Raw genomic sequence first — 19254 nt, forward strand, 5'->3', positions numbered from 1 at the left:
CAGGTGACCAAAGCCGGCAGATAAGTCAAGGATATGGAGACTTGGAAGAAGGTTTGGAATTTGGGGTGGGGCATGGGCTGTGATAGCAGGGATAAAGGTGAGACAAGAAGAATTCGAAATGCTGGTAAATAAACACAACTATGATATAATTGGCATCACAGAGATCTGATGGGATAATACGCATGACTGGAATATTGGTATAGAAGAGTACAGCTTGCTCAGGAAGGACAGGCAGGGAAAAAGGGGAGAAGGTGTTACCCTGTATATCAAAAATGTATACACTTGGACTGAAGTTGAGATGGAAATAGGAGACAGATTTGTTGAACGTCTCTGGGTAAGGACAGAAGGGGTAAAAACAAGGGTGATGTCATGGTAGGGGTCTACTATAGACAACCTAACCAGGAAGAAGAGGTTGATGAGGCTTTTTTTAAACAACTAACAAAATCATCCAAACTCAGGGAGTTGGTAGGTAAGATCCCATGGGAAGCAAGTCTATGGGGAAAAACAATTGAAGACAGTTGGCAGTTTTTCAAAGAGACATTGTTTGTCAACAACAAATCACGTCAAACCAACCTAATAGCTTTCTTTGATGGGTAACAAACCTTGTGGATGGGGTGAAGCGGTAGATGTGGTATATCTTGACTTCAGTAAGGCTTTTGATACTGTCTCACATGACCTTCTCATAAACTAATTAAGGAAATACAACCTAGATGGAGCTACTATAAGGTTGGTGCGTAACTTATTGGAAAACTATTCCCCGAGAGTAGTTATCAGTGGTTCACACTCAAGCTGGAAGAGCATAGCAAGTGGGGTTCCACAGGGATCAGTTCTGGGTCCGGTTCTGTTCAATATCTCCATCAGTGATTTAGATAATGGTATAGAGAGTACACTTACAAAATTTGTAGACTATACGAAATTTGTAGACGATAGTTGGGAGGTGTTGCTATTGCTTTGCAGGATAGGATTAAGATGCAAAATGATCTGGACAAACTGGAGAAACGGTCTGAAGTAAATAGGATGAAATTCAAGAAGGACAAATGCAAAGTACTCCATTAAGAAAGGAACAATCAGTTGCACACATACAAAATGGGAAATGACTGCTTAGGAAGGAGTACTGCGGAAAGAGATCTGCGGGTCATAGTGGACCAGAAAATAATATAAGTCAACAGTGTAAAACCATTGTAAAAAAAGCAAACATCATTCTGGTATATATTAGCAAGAGTATTATAAGCAAGACACTAGCAGTAATTCTTCCATTCTACCCTGTGCAGATTAGGCCTCAACTGGAGTATTGTGTCCAGTTCTTGGAGGCACATTTCAGGAAGGATGTGGACAAATTGGAGAGAGTCCAGAGAAGAGCAACAAAAATGATTAAAGGTCTAGAAAGATGACCAATAAGGGAAGATTGAAAACATTGGGTTTGTTTAGTCTGGAAATGAGAAGACTGACGGGGGAATTGATAACTGTAACAGCCTTTTACATACTTGAAAACAACGAGGAGGGAGAAAAATTGTTCTTCTTAACCTCTAAGGATAGGACAAGAAGCGATGGGCTTAAATTGCAGCAAGGGAGTTTTAGGTTGGACATGAGGAAAACCTTTCTAACTGTTAGGGTGATTAAGCACTGGAATAAATTGCCTAGAGAGGCTGTGGAATCTCCATCATTGGAGATTTTTTAAGAGCGGGTTAGACAAACACGTGTCAGGGATGGTCTTGATAATACTTAGTCCTGCCATGAGTGCAGGGGACTGGGCTAGGTGACCTCTCAAGATCCCTTCCAGTTCTATGATTCTATGATTAATTAAGGCTCACAACACTCCTGTGAGGTACCATTATGTAAGTACTACCCTCCTTTTTCATATGGAGTAACTGAGGTGCTGAGGGTTAAGTGTCTTAGAGAAGATTACAGGGGAACCCACCTCTGCTGTGATCCGTACAAACCACTCAACAATGGCTCGGCAGTTGGTATGCAGTGGTCACAGCACAATATGCTTATCTCAGTTACAGTTGTGCTTCCCCCATCTATTTGTTGTGTAAACCTGTTGTCTCATCTTATAATTAGACTTATAGTAAGTATTTTAGTGCAGGGACCACATTTTTGTTGTGTGTGTACAGTGCCTAGCACGATGGATCTGGGGCCCGTAGGTGCTTCTACAATATCAATAATACAATCTGTGGCAGAGTTAGGATTAGAACTCAAATCTGCTGACTCCTCCTGTGTTTACCCAAGAGATGGTAAGAGTAATAAAGATAAGAGTGAGACATATTTGTGGGGAGTGTGAGGAAACTAGCACTGCTGTTTCTCATGTTGTCTGATCTGTGGCTAAAAAAAGGACTCTGGTCTCCAGGAATGGCCTTCTGGCACCTATCACAAACACATCCCATTTTTAGCAAACTTTTGTGAGCATGGGAGAAGATCTGATCCTCAAACCCAATGTTTTTTCCAGTCCGATGTGAATAATTTGCACAGTGCTCTATTAAAGGCATATAGAATAAGAGAGATATGCATATGCAGAAAGAGTTTAGGGAGGTATCCTTTCAAGGATAGACATGCCCTTCCTCCATATATCAGTCTGGAAAGTGTGAGAGCTGAAATGTAGAAGAATGATTTGAACCTAGACTGTCTCTGGCTGAATAAAGTTGCTTGTTTTATTCATGTCCTGCGGCACTCCTACTTTGGGATTTGGCTAAGGCCCAGAAACTTCACTCTTATTATTACTTACAATTCCATGCCCGGTTGGTGGTGCCAGAAATCAGACAGAAGTCTCTTGGGTAAGCAAGTGAACAATTAAAAAAGATACATTCATGCATTATGCTAGCACCTGAGAACAGTATTTAATGAAAAAACACTTGATACAGCAGCAAAAGATTAATACATCACTTCTGAGATGAGAGTCTCAATAGGTTTTAAGACAAGTGTAGAATTTGGACTTTTCACATTTCCTGTTCTATATAAGTTATTCCATTACTGAAAACATTAGCCTAGGAAAAGAGCACCATAGGCAAGTCAAATTCCAGGCCTCCTTAATACCTTTTGTGGAGGTACATGACATGTGAACTAATGGAAAGTGACAAAACCTTGGAAGTCTGGCTAAAGTGTAAATGCAGGTCCTCTAGTAATCCACATGTTTATGAGAGAAATTTTCACCGGCCATGAAGCTCCAGATAAGCACAGGTAACCCAAGGTCAAAGCTATGAATAGTATGCTGCTTGCTCAATAAAAATGTAAATAACTTCCATTCTCTGAAACTATAAAAGTGTTTAGTTGCACTGTATAACTGGTCATCTGAACAGCAGAGAAGAAAGATTGATGGGACTATTATTCATAGAAAGCCAGTTAAGGATATTGATAAATGGTACAACAGTAAGTACATCTCTTGATATTACAGCATTTACTTGATTTGTAGGAGATGAGGCCACTGTTAGGATAATGTAAGTGTACATAAATACACTAATCTACATTGATCAAATACAATATACAAAAACTAATGCCTTGGTATTTTATTCCAAGGCATCGGCAGTGATTATAGAGGTGACAAAATACCTGAAATGATTTGAAACCTTTAAAAAATGCTTGAAGACAATTTAATATTTTGTTAACTTCATTTATATAACGGTTACCTGTAAATTACCTTGGATTGGGTATATGATATAATAAACAAGCTTTTTCAAAACCAAACAAACATGTTTTTAAATCACTCTCTCTCATTAGTCCTGATTCAATCTAACAAAATGTCCTTTTGAGCTTTGTGGAAATCCACTCACAGGTGTTGATTCTCAAAAACAACAATGATATAAACACGACAATCATGTCAAGTATAGAACAGTTACATAATTTAGCATTTGTTTATATTTCAAGCTCTTCAGGGCATGGACTACCTTTTGGTTATGCACCTAGAAGAACGGGAACCTGATCCATGATTGGGACCCTGAAATGTTACTCCAATACAAACTACTACTACTAACAATTTGCTGCCCATGCAATGAACAACAGTGAACTATAAAATAAATCTCTCTAATGTATGGTATGAAACAGAACTGGTTTTTAATAGAGTGGTTTTCATATTGAAGGCATCCCAAATCCTTCACAATATGATAAATCAAACAGTTGTATTGTGATTGAGCAATTAAACAGCCATTATGCAGTTAACATTACCTCTCACACATTTTTGGACAGGATGTTGGCATGACAGGACACTGGTATTGTACTACAATCTTTCTAAAAAGTCATAGAATCTTTAAGTGGTTGACCACTATCAATGTGAAAAAGGGACTTAACATAATCTTACCATCTAAAGAACAGTGTCATATCTGATAGTATTGCAGTGTACTATGGACACTGAGTCTGAACCCATGTCTTGGCTAGAAACATATACTTTTTATCCAGAACTATAAAACATGTATTAAAAGCATAAGGAAAGAGAAAGTCTATAGAGTAATCCTGAAATATAATGAAAAATGAGAATTAAAACTTCAGATCCTTAAAATTAATAATACACAACTTGCAATAAAAGTAGCAAAAAAACTTTCCTTCTCTCCAGAAATTAACATATTTTTCATTCTGCTGGCTCTATTACATTATTTGATAACATTAAAATAATGTTTTATTTATGTAATAAATAATATTATTTATTATTAAATGCATTAGGTCTTTTTTGTTTTGGCTGGTGAAATTTGCTATGCTGGAGGAAATGTGTATTCCTGTTTTTGTGTCTTTTTGTAACTTAAAGTTTTGTCTAGAGGGATTCTCTATGTAAGATTATCTTCCATTCTGATTTTACAGAGTTGTTCTCGTATCTTTTTTTGTTTTTCTAATAAAGTTCTGTTTTTTAAGAATCTGATTGGGTTTTTTGGGTCTTAAAAATCCAAGGCCGGTCTGTGCTCATCTTGTTTATTCTCAAAGGGGGTGTAAGGGCTTGGGGGGGATATTTTGGGGAAATAGGAACTCCAAGTGATCCTTTCCCTGTTCTTTGTCTAAATCACTTGGTGGTGGCAGCATACTGTTCAAGAACAAGGCAAAATTTGTGCCTTGGGAAAGTTTTTAACCTAAGCTGGTAAAAATAATCTTAGGGGGTCTTCCATGTGGGTCCCCACATCTGTACCCTGAAGTTCAGAGTGGGGAGGGAACCCTGACAGCATAGAAGCTGCACTGATTACTATAAAAGAAAGAGAAAGCAGTTAAAAGAGTACTCATGAAGGAAAAGTCCTATAGAATGTAATTGGACAAAACCAATAAGGTTATTCAAAAATTAATAGGGCACCACAGATATTGCTTTAAAGAATTCAGATCATTAGATCTCCTTTCTATAGGTTTTTTGACATAGTAAGCAATTCTACAGCGGAAATATAATTCTCTATCAAATTCCAAAAATGGTTTTAAAAAAACTAGTAGGAAAGTTAGTATTTTCTATTAAATTAGATGGGACTTTTCCATAAGGGATGAGAGTTTGTACTATTTTGTATTTGATGGAAATCTCCAAACTGAAGAATTTACATTTTACATTTACATCTCCTTTATGATTACCGATGTTTTTCTACATATGCATTTTTTCTAATACAAATATATTGTTTCATAAATTGTATTTCATTGTTAAAACGTAACTATGTATCAGGTGATATAAGAATTCAGTAACAAGAAATGCAGTGTTTACATAGTGTAATGACTGATGGCACAGTCAAATGACTGTCCTCCTTAAAGCTCAAACCTTCTGTGGAATATTAATTATTTTTCTCCTATAAAAAGGAGCATTGCAAATAAGTACCACAGAGGCAAAATGAATCAGTGCAAGCCAACCAATCCAGATGCAAGAACGTTCTGAGAGAGGGCTACTGCTAGTCAGGCACATAAACTGGAGACCTTAGCAAATAAGGAGAGTGGGGACATTTAGAAAAGCAAGATGTAAACTGTGCAGTTTCACAAGTGAAAAGAATCATTATATGCAAACAAAATGAGTTATTTTAAGACCTAAAACCAAGAGAGAGGTGGAATAAAGTTTCGTTATGCAAAAATCATGTCTCTTCCCAAAATAAACATATTATTAATTATTAGTATAAGAGTTGCATCTAGGAGTCCTAGTCATGGTACTATACAAAAACAGAATAAAACTCCCTTCCTCTTCTATTTTCCCCTTTCTAAGGAATTAGCATACTTTTCAAATCTGTTAACTGGTTTCAACATAATTCACCTTTAAAACGCAAGTCAGAACAAAAAGAAAAAAACATTCAGCATAATAAAATGTGATGCTGGGAATGCATGACAGTGACATAAATGATGGCTAGGGAGCAGTGGAGTTTTAGAAACAAAAATATGAACACATACTAAGGGCCTTTTTTCACTGACTTCAAGGGGTGTTAGATTGGGCCCTTAATAGCATGCCCCTTTTTACCATTTACAATAAACTCTACCTCAGCTACATGAAGGGGAAAAGGGAAGGAGCAGAAGAAATGGATATCAGTAAAAATACAGACACTGACATTTCCTATCACTGCTATATCTGGAGTGGTGAAAATAAATGTTTACCTTAATCAGGAGATGAAGAAGAGAAGTAATCTTATATTGGTACTGAAGTTACATATATTATGTAAACATTCAATTTAGTTTTCATTAAGTTTTTTTCATAATGATCTCTCTCATGAGGAAAAAAGAAAGGCTGGCACTCATGATCAAATGATCTGAGAGGAAAAAATGGATGCTGGATTTATAAGAAGATGGAAATTCAGAAAATGTAGGTATTTATATATTTTCTAGTCATTGAACACAGCTGATTGGTTCACATGTTTTGAGACAGGGAACCATGTCATGTGCCACCCACATGGCTATTCCCTAAAATAGCTCCACTATGCACACCAACCTCCAGTTATTTCATTAGGAGATTCTTCTGAAAGAAAGAATGATCCAATTTACCCATGCATGCTATTAAAAATTTTCTTCAAAGAAATGGAAATTGATAGATCTTGGAGCATTTTGTTCATTAGTGAGTTTGGCAACTGCAGGTCATGCATTGGAAAATGGCCTACGTGAGAAACTGTCTATATTATTTTGAAATGATTTGGCATGACTTGCAGTGTCTGTTTAGAAAGGATTGCTGGAATTCTAACAGGACTCAGGTGCACTGCCACAGCTGTCTGAGGAAGCTCCTGAGACACATACCCATATTATGTCTCACTGTCTGCAATGATATTTGTCTCTGACTTTGGCCAGCACTAAAAATTCACCCATCATGAAACAGATCATTATTTTCCAGATTAACAGACATCTGTTGACTCTGGGCTGTCACTACCCTCTTTCTTTGCTTTAATGATTGAACCTATCCATAAGCAGTGTCTCCTGGGGCAGTGGGTGACAGGAGGCACTATTTCTCATGATGCTTTTCCTATGTGCCTAAGGAAAGTCTGATCACCAGTGACGGCACAAGTAGTAGTAGGAAAAAACCCCCTACAATGCAGAACTAAAGCTTCAGAACTATGTGGCTTCTAAACAGGAAACAGTAGTTTACATGGCAGTTAGTAAAGTTCAAAAATATGCGCTCACAGCTGTATGTACTTTTTTGTATTGCTGTTCTGTGGATCCACCCAGTTGTTTTTCTTAAACTTTCATTAATCCTATTTCTTTTAAGGATTTTCAAAACATGGAAGAGATTAGATAGAGATTCAGCCTACTGTTAACAGGCTACTTCATCCTCAAAAGGCACACAGAACCTGAGTTTGTGTCCAGACTCAGACCCCTTTCTCAAGTTTGGATTTATTAGTAACTCAAAGTACGACAAAATAACTTCTGTCTAAGCTTCCTCCCTGCGATTGGCTGTCCCTAGAGTTTCCCACGAGGTCCTTCTCTTTGCTAGTTCCTTTTCCCCTCCAAAACACTCTCACCTCTCAGATCCCATCTGGAAATTAAATTAACAAACGGTATCTACCAGAATGAATCATAGTACTTCAGCAGTTTTTAGACAGATTTAATACAGCTGCTACTATACTTGCCACCCCTATTAAAGGTCCCTTTCAACCTAACTGGATCCCTTATACTGTGAAATATTGTAAGTATTTCACACTTCAAAAAGTCTTCGCCCCGTCACACCTTTCTGTGCAAAAGAACTGCACGGAAGGGCAGAAACAAAATTGAAAACTTTGCAAATGTTAACCTATAGAATTTCCTAACACATGCTCCAATCAGGAGTAGTGGGGAGTAGTAGACATGCAAAGATGCATTCCCTTGCATTTGAGCAGAATCCTCTAGATATATCACTACCAACCGTATGGAATTTAGGATGAGTAGAAGCAATGTGCTGGAAGTTAATGACACTCTCAGCATTCTGAGGGATTTTCTGAAGGATTAACCTGTTTCAAAGGAGAACATGTTAGTTAGTTTAGAATGCCTCCCCCCCACCTCTCCATTGCTGCTTCAGTAGATGGTGTTCACAGAGATGGACTATTTTTGGGAAGTGGAAGGGAGAAAGGGCTGCTGTATAGGTTCTGCTCCCCTCATTTCTCTACTCTTAACTTTAATTTGTTCTTCTCTCCAATATAGAATGAAAAAAAGCATTTGTCCCTGTATATTTATTATATTGTAGTCTAAGCAAATTAATCAGAATGTATATTTTCTTGGGACACTGTTAGTTTTTTTGGTAACAATTTTACTCCCAAATTTGAATGAAATAACATTTTCTAAAAGCTAGGCCATTAATGTTATAAAACTTGAAAAGTTCCAATTCTCTAGAGCAGTGGTTCTCAAAGCCGGTCCGCCGCTTGTTCAGGGAAAGCCCCTGGTGCACCGGACGGGTTTGTTTACCTGCCGCATCTGCAGGTTCGGCCGATCGCAGCTCCCGCTGGCTTCATTTCGCCGCTCCAGGCCAATGGGAGCTGCGGGAAGGGCGGCCAGTACGTCCCTTGGCCCACACCGCTTCCCAAGCCCCGATTGGCCTGGAGCGGCGAACCGCGGCCAGCGGGAGCCGCAATTGGCCAAACCTGCGGATGTGGCAGGTAAACAAACAAGTCTGGCGTGCCAGGGGCTTTCCCTGAACAAGCGGAGGACCTGTTTTGAAAACAGCATAGAGCAGCATAAAATTTGTACATTACATTACTAATAATGGTCAAAAGGGTAAAACAATAATTTATTTGTAGCCCGGGTGCCTGTTAGTTTCTGTAATAATACAATATTCATTAGTTCATATTACTTTTATCAAGATGAAGGATAATTTTATAGAGTGATGTCAGAAACAAGACAGTGTCCCAGAATCTGATTCTCTTCTGATTTACAGTGGTATAAATCAGGATTAAATCAGTTAAATTAGTGTAATTACACTGGGTTAGATTAGGTGAGAGAGGAGAATCAGACTTCATTCCAAAAAATGCACAGGGAGTAAATTCAAGAGGATCACAAAGTAGAATTTCAGATCCACTACTTAATTTTCTGTTGTATTTCTGGCATATTCTATTCAATTTTCTGTTTACATGTTTTGAGTGTGCATATTCAAATAAGAGACACTAAACAAATAGGAAACGTGTACTATTTTTTCTTAAGTTCAACCTGAAATAAACTAATTAAAAGAATCTCAAATAATCAGCATAAAAAACCTACTAAGATGTATCTATTTTAAATCAAGAGACAAGTTAAGCCTTCCTATAGCTTCAGATGCAGCACATACATTTGCTTTTTATCCATGTGCAAAATACAGTACTTGGCAATGTATAGGAGATTTGCAGAGTGTAAAACATACAAGAACTCTATCTTTTTGGTGGCCTCAGAGTGCAGCCACCAACTCTTGCTGGTGGCTGCTCTGACAATTTTTCCTAAAATACTTGATTAACTTTAGGAGAAACAAACAAATATGCACATCTACATGTCCAAATTATGTACATATACACATCATTGTCATTATTTATTGCTAGCTAGTAAGTCTGCTGCTGTGAAAAGTGATATTTGTATGTTTGTTAATATTGTTCACAGCCTCCCAGGCCAGCTAGCTACTAAGTCTTATGTGAAAAGTGATATTAACAAACATAAAAGCATCACTTTTCACAGACTTACTCAGCCCTGGCAAGCCCAGGGACAAATTAAGCCCTGGATGGGGAGGTGGATGGACAGGCAGCAGGGACCGGGGTTGGGGAGGTAGCAGGGAGCCAGAACCTGAAGCCCAGGGGATGGGGCCTGTCAAGGTTCCTTCCCCACTCTGAACTCTAAGGTACAGATGTGGGGACCTGCATGAAAACCTTTTACCAGCTTAGGTTAAAACTTCCCCAAGGTACAAACTATTTTACCTTTTGCCCTTGGACTTTCGCTGCCACCACCAAACGTCTAACCATGTTTTTTTATTAGGAAAGAGCCGTTTGGAAATGTCTTTCCCCCCAAAAATCCTCACCAAAACCTTGCATCCCCCTTCCTGGGGAAAGTTTGGTAAAAAACCTCACCAATTTGCGTAGGTGACCACAGACCCAAACCCTTGGATCTTAAGAACAATGAAAAAGCATCATTCAGTTTTCTTAAAAGAAGAATTTTAACTGAAGAAAAGGTAAAAAGAATCACTTCTGTAAAATCAGGATGGTAAATACCTTACAGGGTAATCAGATTCAAAACATAGAGAATCCTTCTAGGCAAAACCTTAAGTTACAAAAAGACACAAAGACAGGAATATCCATTCTATTCATCACAGCTTATTTTTTCAGCCATTTAAAGAAATCATAATCTAACACATATCTAGCTAGATTACTTACTAAGTTCTAAGACTCCATTCCTGTTCTGTCCCTGGCAAAAGCATCACCCAGACAGACACAGACCCTTTGTTTCTCCCCCCCTCCAGCTTTGAAAGTATCTTGTCTCCTCATTGGTCATTGTGGTCAGGTGCCAGCGAGGTTGTCTTAGCTTCTTAACCCTGTACAGGTGAAAGGGTTTTTCCTCTGGCCAGGAGGGATTTTAAAGGTGTTTGTCCTTCCCTTTATACTTACGATAGGGCCCCAGAAAGGAGGCTGAAGCCCTGTGGCCACAGCCTACCAGCCTGCCATCCTGAGCAGAAGCCCGAGCCCCACCACTGCCAGGAACTTAGAGGCTGCCTGCTGCTCCAGTGTTGTGTCCCAGGTGTCTCCAGAGGGGGGGCAGCGCCCAACGCCTGCTGGCAGCCCCAGCGACATCAAGGTAGCACATCCAGGAGCAATCCAGGGAGAGGAAGGAGTGGCTGCTTTGCCTCCCAATCACTGCCCAGGAGGCTGTAGCCACAAGAAAAGCCTCTGGTGGCTGCATGCAGCCACGGTGGCCACATTTGAGAAACGCTGCTCTAATCTGTCATTTTAAGTGAACTATCGAATTCTGAAACCATTAAGCATTTTGATAAGCTAGCGAGAACATGAAATGCAAATACTAAAAACACAATATCTACAAGATACAAAATCTAGAAAAAGTGTAAAGGCCTTTATGGTTACATCTACAAGTATATTATTTCCAGGTGTTTGTTTCTGGATACTACGCAAATATGATCATTATTGTTATTATTAACAAATGTAAACCTTTTGAGGACTGTGTTACATATAGGACCCTACCAAATTCACAGCCATGGAAAACACGTCATAGACCGTGAAATCTGGTCTTTTGTGTTCTTTTACCTTATACTATATAGCTTTCATGGCCAATGTTTCTCAACCCAAAAGGAGGTTGTGGGGGGATCACAAGGTTATTGTAGAAGGGTCACAGTATTTCTACCTTTACTTCTGTGGTCCCTTTAGAGCTGGTGGCTGGAGAGGGGCAGATGCTTGCTGGCCACCCAGCTCTGAAGGCAGCACTACCCTTCCATGACACCCTTATTTCTGCACTGCTGCTGGCAGTAGCGCTGCCTTCAAAGCTGGTCTCCCAGCCAGCAGTTGCAGAGCTTCCAACAGCCGGAGTAGGTTCCTGGAGGTGAGTCTGACCTAGCCCCCGGAGTGGCCCCTGCAGGGGAAGGGGAAGTCCCATCCCTTACCAGCCCGGCCAGGACCAGTAGCTGGAGCCTGGCGTATGGTAGGAACCCTCGGCAAGGTACCCCGAGCCCTGCACCTCCCCGACTCCGAGCCCAGCACCCCAGCACTCAGGGGTTAAAGGGACCTCGGGCTGGCTGTGTGGGGGGGAGGGGTGACCACAGAATCCCCTGCCCCACCCCCAGCCATAGCACCCTGGGCGGTCACCATCCGTAAGGCTGGCCCTGTCCCCGGCAAAGTGAGGCCACTCCCATACCATGAAACCCTCATTTCTGTGCTGCTGTGGGCAGCAGTGCTGCCTTCAGAGCTGAGTGCCGGGACAGCAGCCACAGCTCTTTAGCTGCGCAGCTCTGAAAACAGCGCCGCTGCCAGTAACAGCACAGAAGGAAGGATGGCAATATCGCGACCCCCACTACAATAGCCTGGTGACTCCCACCATGATGCCCTTTTGGGTCAGGATCCCCACAGTTACATCACCATGAAATTTCAGATGTAAGTATTTGAAATCATGAATTTTACAATTTTTAAAATCCTATGACCGTGAAATTGACCAAAATTGACTGTGAATTTTGAACAAGACACTGTGTGTGTATTAGGTATTAAGAAAGGCCTATGAAGTACATTCCTTTCCACTGCACTTTGCAGGCCTCCTAATAAGACTAAAAAGTTAAAACAAAATTCAACTCCTTGCTACATGCCAGGAACAAAAGTAATGATAACTCCTAATTCAGTCTCTGAAAATGAAAAAGGAGCTCTGATCTTTCATATTTTCAACCCCAGGGGGGTATAGTTTTCCACTATAGGCATCAACTTGTGAAATAAATATATACATATAACAGTGAAAAAAGGATTATTAAGGATGCAAAATCAAATTCTCAAAATGGAAATGCCAGAATTAAGCTTTCCTGTACAAACTTAATTCACCCCCCTTGCGTGTATGCATTATGATGCAGTCTGTAATTACATAATCATATACTATTTTCCAGCAAGACCAGTTGAGTTCTAATCTCCTCCTTCCAGCTCACAGCCCAAGTCCCGTCTAACCCCTCCCAGTCTCTTCTCCTTTCCACACCCAGTCCCAGTTTCCCCCTCCCAGCTCCTCATCCTCCCAGTTCCAGTCTCCCACCTCAGGCTCCTCATCCAAACTCAAGTCTTCACCCAAAAGCCTCCCTGGGTCCTTATCCCAGTTTCTTTGCCCATCAAATACCAGTTTTCCCACTGCATCACAGCTTCTTATCAGGTTTTTCTCTTTCTCCTCTCTCTTGCACCTATTCCCCCACAATGGTTCCTAGTCCCAGTCTCTTTGTCCAACCAGTCCCATCTTTGCCTCTGCCTCCCCAGCTCCTCATCAGATCTCAGTGTTCCCTTCACCAAATAGGTACCAGTCTCAGCCTTTCTTCCCACACTGACTCCTCATCCCCTTGTCCAGCCAGTCCCTGCCTGTTTTGTCCCTTCTGCATTCATATCAGATTACTTTCTATTCCATGCTGCCTGGGTGCTAACAAAAAGAAAAGGAGGACTTGTGGCACCTTAGAGACTAACGATTTTATTTGAGCATAAGCTTTCGTGAGCTACAGCTCACTTCATCGGATGCATTCAGTGGAAAATCTAAAAGTGCTAACAGGGAGTGATCAAAATCACAGAAAATGAGAGGCTTCCAGCTCTCAATTCCAGTGTCCGGGCCAGGGCAGCTGGGAGCAGCCTTTACAAGGAAAGTCTGTCAGGGCTGGAGCATGGTCAGTTGCTCTGTGGGGATGGTGCATGAGCACTCCAGGGAGCACTAGGAGCTGAGAGTGACTTGAGCATACTCCATGAAAATGGAATCTTTGGAGATTTTAGCTTTTCAGCTATAGCATTCTCTACTGAGCATGAGTATACTGGGATTTTTTTAAAGGCTTACAATTTAGCCAAATTTGGGCAGATTTTCACAGGGATGACAAAAGGCAAATCCCCTGACACAAAGGATACTTCTCTGGCAAATTTCCAAGTTCCTGTTCCACAGCATGCGGGTGCTAGAGCATTTCAAAGAAAAGGTTTCAAGAAATTTTTAATATGGACAAATCAACATACTATTCCCTAGTCTCTTCTCAGAACCAGGTGAACTGTTTTGGCTGAAAATTTCCAGAAATCTTCACACCGAGGCAGACACCCAGAATGTAAAATTTCAGCCCCAAACGTTGAAGTTTGACCAAGTGATAAGCAACTGAAACAGGGTCTTATAATGGGACATGTCAGGCAAATTTAATATCAGGCAATTCTATCAGTCCTGCCTATAACAGATCCAGAAGGAGGGTCATTCATTGAAAGGAAGCACACATGTTCTACCTCTCGTGGCTGGTTAGCTCCATGGGCATGGATGAGGGAGGCCAAGATCCCACCCTTTTGGAGATGGCTACTGTGGTCCTTGAATTGAAAAAGAGACCACGTTCTGTAAATATGTTTGGCCCCTTCAACCGTACCTAAGGTTGAGGAAACATTTTTTTTTTATAAACCTTCTCCCCTTTATTCTTAGTCCCTGCATGAGTGGATAATCAGCTTAAATCTGCATAAACACCTGTGTCTTGTGGAACAGGGCTTAATTCAGTGTCACTTGACAGTCACAGAAAAATCAAAATTAAAATATGCTTAAAGCTTGATAGTATGCTTTTATCTTTAGGTAATACATGTTTTAAACTTTGTACTGCATTTGACTTTATGGTCACCTGTGACCTCCACTAACACTCTTCAATTAGCTTAAGTGGATTTATTGTTGCTCTACATTTTTCACTCCACTTTGAATAACGTGAATATAATTGTCATCTTTTTGCTAAATTATTTACATTGTGAGTTCTCAAGATCAAACAACATAAAATGCTTAATATCACAAAGTAGTACAATATATATTTTGAGAATATATTTAAACTAGAGGGACAGACCAATCAAATTCACAAAAATCAAAGCTAGGGTATGTTACCGTTCCATATATTTGTCTGTGTTTTTTTTAAACATTAACTAAATATATTATGATATACTATTTGCCTTGATTCGTAGCTTCAAGCTCTTTGTATGCCTTTCTCCCTTGGAATTTCACAAATCAATAACTTCTAAATCGCACTCCTCAAGAACTCACTAAATGAGAATGGTCAAAGACAACAAACAACATATTTCCCATCCCCAATGTTACCTTCATCAATACCATTCACTGTTTTCAAGCACAAGATAATGAGTGAATCTGAAAGAGCACTCAACACCTAACGATTTTCACCTCACATAACCCAGAGCTAGATTATATTCTCCCCCAAACAAACCAATCAACAAACATAAAACCACAATAGATCTACTACCCAAACCACAGCTATTATTGCCTTGAAAAGTTCATATCTTTGTTTGAGGATATCAAATTTCAGTGCAAGTCCTTACTCCCGGATCACAGCTCTCCCACAGCACTCGCTCTCCCTGATAAGACCTTATGTAAAGAACTAAACAATGGAAAACATTTGGAGTGCACAACAACAAACTTTATTGGTTTTACCAAACCCATTAAAATGATGCATATTCCTGAGTGCACATTTTCTATTAACTAAATTTTTACAAATATAAAAACATACTGATCTCTTGTGACATTTTTTACCTACTTGGCCCCTCTCAAAGGTTTATTGAATGGATGATTAATAAAGTATTTTCCCACTCACTATATTGACTAATGAAAGGATGCCTGAAGAGCAGATCAACTCACACAATTGTTTCTAAATTTAAGGCTGTGTGGTAAGTCCTTTACTCCTGGGGAAATTCTGTGCCAAAAAAAATTAAAAATTCTGCACAAAATATTTTTAAATTTTGCAAAATCTGGCATATTTTATATGTCAAATTAACAATATAATCATGCTCCTGCTGTCAGCCTGGATGGCTGGAGCTCCCTCTGATAGCCGCTCAAAGCTGACAGCGGGAACCCCAGCCGCCAGTACCATGCAGGGCCGGCTCTAGGTTTTTTGCTTCCCCAAGCAAAAAATTTGCTACCCCAAGTTCCGAGAGCGCAATTGTCCAAGCCAAAAAAAACAAACAAACAAAAAAACCCCAAAACCACGTACTTGCTTTGCTGGTGCCTAGAGCCGGTCCTGGTGCCATGCATAGGTGGGAGTGCTGAGGAGAAATCCGAAATTCTGTGGGGGAAAAAATAAAATTCTGCAGGGAACATTAATTCTGCACAAATTCTGCATTGTGCAGTGGCACAGAATTCCAGCAGAAGTAGTACTTATGGAATAACAGCACAAACAATACTGAATCACATCAGGTCATTAATTAGTTGTAAGGGAAATCCTCTCTTTTTATTGGTGGGTTGGAGGGAAAGTCTTGGAGTTAAATATTGTAACTAGCTGATTTGCAGGGAGATGTGGAATGAGACAGGCTGGGAGAATGGAAAGTGAACATGTTCATGGGTGCAATGTTGTCTGCAGCCAGGTCTAGAGAAGACAAGTATTGTAGTGAGAGAGATCTGGTTACATTAAATTGTCAGATTTTTAAAATATCATAGTCTTGCATCCTTCAATTTGAGACAGCATTGTTGTTACAATATGTTTTAAAAATGAACAGTGTTGAGCATTTGCTAAACATGTCTATGCAACTGGAGTAAATTGTCACTGATAACTTTCTCCTCCCCGGCAGCTGTGGCTGAGCTGAGTGGAGTTGTGCTTTGACTAGGAGTTGCAAGAGCAGGCAAACATACATTTCTCATCTGAAGCAGAGCTAACATATATTAAACAATTCCCTAGTAATTATTCCATTTTACACAGAAAAGTTATATGGTCCACAGGATAGAAGAATTTAAGAGCCACCACAAAAGTTTACATTTAATCATACAGGTGAGTTATTTTTCACTAAATGACTGCAGTGTGTTATTTTTGAGACTCTGTTCATGAGAACAAAGGAACACATTTGAAGGACCCAATAACAGTAAATTTAAAAACTACACAACTATAATTGAATAATGACTTTCAATAACAGCTGCTGTAAACCTGAGCTATGTTTGAACTAGAGCTGAAGATGAAAGGTTCTAATATCCCATTAAGCTGGGGTCATCGAAGAAGCCCTAGAGGAATTGTTTAATGTTTATACACATTTCTCTTACAAATAACTATATTTTAAAAGAGCATAATTGTTCCACATTTCAGTAGGTTACCATAACTGAAATGTTTGTAATCATGAGAAAGGGAAAAATAACCTGGTTAAAAAGTAATTTGCTGTTACTGTCTGCCACAAATGATCACTAAAATCATCACTTTGAATGAAAGCCCAGAACTCACAGAACTCATAGCAAGTTACTTCCTCTTAAAGGTATTATGAAAATCCAAACACTATGCAGGGGGAGAGGATTCATGCAGGATGTAAGTTATAGCTAGAGGGCAAACTGTGCTTTAGTTCCTCTCAAGCGCACCCCTTAGGCCCTGCACCTCACTCTGGGTGGAACCACATGGTCTAATCACTCATAGACTGGATCTCTGGGTTGCAGCCCTGATTCCCAATCACATTAATGACAGGATCAACTTGGTTTTCGTAGCTGCAATAGTTTCCTTTTGGGAGACTATGACTGTATAAGTTTGCAGCAACACAGAAACAGTGTCTTCAGAACAAAGCATAGTTTATTCTTTCTTCAAAGGTACAAACTAGATACAGCAAAGAATAAAACTAATAAAAGGCCTACACACATGGATCTTACTTACATGCTAAACGTTCCTTGCTAGAATTTATAAGCTAACTCCATCTCTGGCAGGGAGAGGCAGTCTGTCCTGCTGCAGCAGGCTCAATCTGTCTGTCAGCTTTCAATGATGTACCTCGGGTAGCCTCTGGCAGATCACTCAACCCCTCTTTTCTTCCCTAGCATCTCTGAAGTTTAGGATCCTTTTAGTCCTAGGCTGGTGGGAAATGTAAACCACTCTAGCTTGGATGGAGCTGGATAGTGGGTATTTCCCAACTGGTAACTCCACTTTCCCACACATTGTTTCCTCCAGCAGCCTTATCTTTCCTTGTACAGCCTCTTTTGATTTAGCTCCTGGAATTCAAACAGATACCTTGAGGGCACATGATATTTATAACTAACTCCCTCATCCTCCACAATATTTTCCACTTACTGTGACAGCATGGGATATAGTTATTGAAATGAAGATCACTTGTAACTGGAATCCATCAAGATTACTCTACATATTTACACTTATGGGTATTGTGCTGCCTGGTGGCACTTCATAGTAGAAATCCTGCCTGCTAAAGTGCACGTGCGCCCTTTCTCCTCCCCTCAGTATTCTCTGAATAGCGCCAGGTTGAGGCTGTACAAGGGGCAGTGTGCCCTCTACCACCTTGGTTCCTTCCACTGCCAACCAAAAGACCGTGATAGGACTCTGAGAAAGGGGAAGGTGGGTGGGAAGTGTGAATATCTGAGTCATCTCAGAGAACTCCAGTTACAAATAAGCAACCTTCATTTCTTCTTTAAGTAGCTCTGCATATTCCTACTTACGGATAATTTGACAAGCAGTGCTGAAAAAAAAAAAACCGAGGTGGGAAAGAGTCCTGATTAAATCATGATTGTAACACTGCTCTGCCAAATGGGGCATTTGATCTAGAAAGCCAGATCCAACGCATAATGCTTAGTGAACGTGTGTAGTCACTTGCAAGTAGCAGCCTTACAAATTTCCCTAATAGGAAATTACACCTTCTTGTTAACTGTCTAAATGGGCCACCTTGATTATCACTACAAAAGTTTTTTTCTCCTGTTGATAATAGCTCATCTTAATTAATTAGCCTCTTATGATTGGTATGGCTACTTCCACCTTTTCATGTTCTCTGTATGTATTGTGATGGGGCAAGGCCAGATGGCTATAGAAAAGTAGTGGGAGATATATTAGCTCCAGGTTAAACAAATCCCTGGTACCAGTGAAAGTAGTGGTTCATTTAAGTGAAATGGAAGCTGCTCCAGGTCAATTAAGACACCTGGGGGCAATTAAGAACTTTCCAGAAGGCAGGGAGAAGGCTATGTTGATTGGGACACCTGAAGCCAATCAGGGGCTGGCTGAAACTAGTTAAAAGCCTCCCAGCCACTCAGGTGGGTGTGCATGTCAGGAGCTGTGGGAGGAAGTTGCGCTGTTGGAGAGGCTGAGTAGTACACACCATATCAGGCACAAAGAAGGAGGCCCTGAGGTAAGGGTGAAGTGGAGCTTGAGGAAGTGAGGGCTGCTGTGGGGGAAGTAGTCCAGGGAATTGTACGTGTCATGTTTCTAAAAGGTCAGCTATTGTAGCTGGAGTAGGCCCGGGCTCCCCCCCACCTTTGCCCCCTGTTTAATCACTGAGACTG

At 40.3% G+C, this 19254-nt stretch overlaps 1 protein-coding gene and 1 long non-coding RNA gene across 5 annotated transcripts in view; both read right to left on the minus strand.

Annotated features, from left to right (window-relative positions):
- The window catches only part of EPHA6 (EPH receptor A6), an 844148-nt gene that overhangs the window by 469513 nt on the left and 355381 nt on the right, over positions 1-19254 (minus strand). The gene's annotated exons all lie outside the window — the stretch shown is intronic.
- LOC122459202 lies at positions 201-15271 on the minus strand. The gene is made up of 3 exons (XR_006279724.1): positions 15260-15271; positions 14656-14658; positions 201-435 (listed from the first exon to the last, which is right to left on the minus strand). It is a non-coding gene; the product is annotated as an uncharacterized LOC122459202 (long non-coding RNA).

Source organism: Dermochelys coriacea, chromosome 1 (genome assembly GCF_009764565.3).
Source record: "Dermochelys coriacea isolate rDerCor1 chromosome 1, rDerCor1.pri.v4, whole genome shotgun sequence".
Classification (NCBI taxonomy): domain Eukaryota; kingdom Metazoa; phylum Chordata; order Testudines; family Dermochelyidae; genus Dermochelys; species Dermochelys coriacea.